Below are 2,482 nucleotides of genomic sequence, written 5' to 3' on the forward strand. Positions count from 1 at the left end.
TGAAGCCTGGCTGGCTGTAAAGCCATGTCTAAATTCTTTTGGACTGAGACTTCAACTAATAACCTCAATGCATGTAATTCCATATATCACAGCTTGGCTGGCCATTGGCCATGTCTAGTGTTTTGGACTGGAGCTTTCATTGAAAGCTTGGCTGGCTAGTAAGCCATGTCTAATTCCTGGACTGAAGCTTTAGACTAAGAATGCAAGATTCCTGGAATTCATATTAAAAATTTTGGAATCCTTATTTTTTCTTTTTCATATTATTTTCGAAAAAAAAAATCCAAAAAAATTAGAAAATCATAAAAATAAAAAATATTTTGTGTTTCTTGTTTGAGTCATGTGTCATGTTATAAGTTTGGTGTCAATTGCATGTGCATCTTGCATTTTTCGAAAATTTCATGCATTCATGGTGTTCTTCATGATCTTCAAGTTGTTCTTGGTAAGTCTTCTTGTATGATCTTGATGATTTTTTTTTTGTTTTGTGTCTTTTCATGTTTATCATATGCATTCTTGAATTCTTAGTGCCTAAGCATTAAAAAATTCTAAGTTTGGTGTCTTGCATGTTTTCTTTGCATTAAAAATTTTTCAAAAATATGTTCTTGATGTTCATCATGACATTCAAAGTGTTCTTGGTGTTCATCTTGACATTCATAGCATTCTTGCATGCATTCATTGTTTTGATCTAAAAATTTCATGCATTGCATATCTTTCATGTTTTTCAAAAAAATTTCAAAAATCAAAAAAATATCTTTCCCTTTTTCTCTCATCAAATTCGAAAATTTGGATTGAATTTTTCAAAATTTTTTAAAATCAAATTGTTTCTCATCAGTCAAATCAAATTTTCAATTTGAAAATCTTATCTTTTTCAAAATCTTTTTCAAAAATCAAATCTTTTTCAAATATCTTAGTTATTTTCGAAAATTCTAAAAATATTTTTCAAAAATCTTTTTCTTATTTTTAAAATCAATTTTTCGAAAATAACATAATCAATTAATGTTTTGATTCAAAAATTTGAAGTTTGTTACTTGCTTGTTAAGAAAGATTCAAACTTTAAGTTCTAGAATCATATCTTGTGATTTTTTTTATGAATCAAGTCATTAATTGAGATTTTAAAAAATCAAATCTTTTTCAAAAACTAATTTCTATCATATCTTTTCAAAAATATCTTCTTATCTTATCTTTTTCAAAAATATCTTTTCAAAATATCTTTTCTAACCTCCTAACTTCTTATCTTTTCAAAATTTGTTTCAACTAACTAACTAACTTTTTGTTTGTTTCTTAACTTTTTCAAAACCACCTAACTAATTCTCTCTTTCTGATTTTCGAAAATATTTCCCCCTTTTTCAAAAATTTCTTTTTAATTAACTAATTCTTTTTATTTTTATTTTTATTTCAAAAAATTTTCGAAAAATACTAACTAATTTTCAAAAACCAATTTTCAAAAATCACTAACTCTTTTTCAAAATAATTTTCGAAAATTATCCCTCCCCCATCTCATTCTATTTATTCATTCATATCCTAACATCTCATCTCACCTCTCTTCCATTCTCACAGTTGTGTTTCTTCCATTATATTACATTCTTTGTCTCCCCCTCTTCTTCCACTTACATAAGGGATCCCTATACTGTGGTATAAAGGATCTCTATTGTTATTATTATTATTTTTCTGTGCCTTCTTCTTTGTCATATGAGCAGGAGCAGGGACAAGAACATTCTTGTGGAAGCAGATCCAGAACCTGAAAGGACTCTGAAGAAAAAATTAAGAGAAGCTAAAATACAACAATCCAGAGATAACCTTTCAGAAATTTTCGAACAGGCAGAGGAGATGGCAGCCTCGTAAACTGGCGTTCAACGCCAGCCTTCTGCCCAAATCTGGCGTCCAGCGCCAGAAAAGGATCCAAAACCAGAGTTGAACGCCCAAACTGGCACAGAAACTGGCGTTCAACTCCACAAATGGCCTCTGCAGGTGCAACACTCAGGCTCAGCCCAAACACACACCAAGTGGGCCCCAGAAGTGGATTTATGCATCAATTACTTACTCATGTAAACCCTAATGACTAGTTTATTATAAATAGGACCTTTTACTATTGTATTAGGCATCTTTGAACGCATTGTTCTTAGACCATAGGGGCTGGCCACACGGCCATGCCTGGACCTTCACTTATGTATTTTCATACGGTAGAGTTTCTACACTCCATAGATTAAGGTGTGGAGCTCTGCTGTTCCTCAAAGATTAATGCAAAGTACTACTGTTTTCTATTCAATTCTTCTTATTTCTCTTCTAAGATATCCATTCGCACCCAAGAACGTGATGAAGGTGATGATTATGTGTGACGCTCATCATCCTTCTCCTTTATGAACGCGTGCCTGACAAACACTTCTGTTCTACATTAAATAAGCTAGAATGAATATCTCTTAGATCTCCTAACCAGAATCTTCGTGGCGTAAGCTAGAATGATGGCGGCATTCAAGAGAATCCGGAA

This window comes from Arachis ipaensis, chromosome B04 (assembly GCF_000816755.2).
Source record: "Arachis ipaensis cultivar K30076 chromosome B04, Araip1.1, whole genome shotgun sequence".
Classification (NCBI taxonomy): domain Eukaryota; kingdom Viridiplantae; phylum Streptophyta; class Magnoliopsida; order Fabales; family Fabaceae; genus Arachis; species Arachis ipaensis.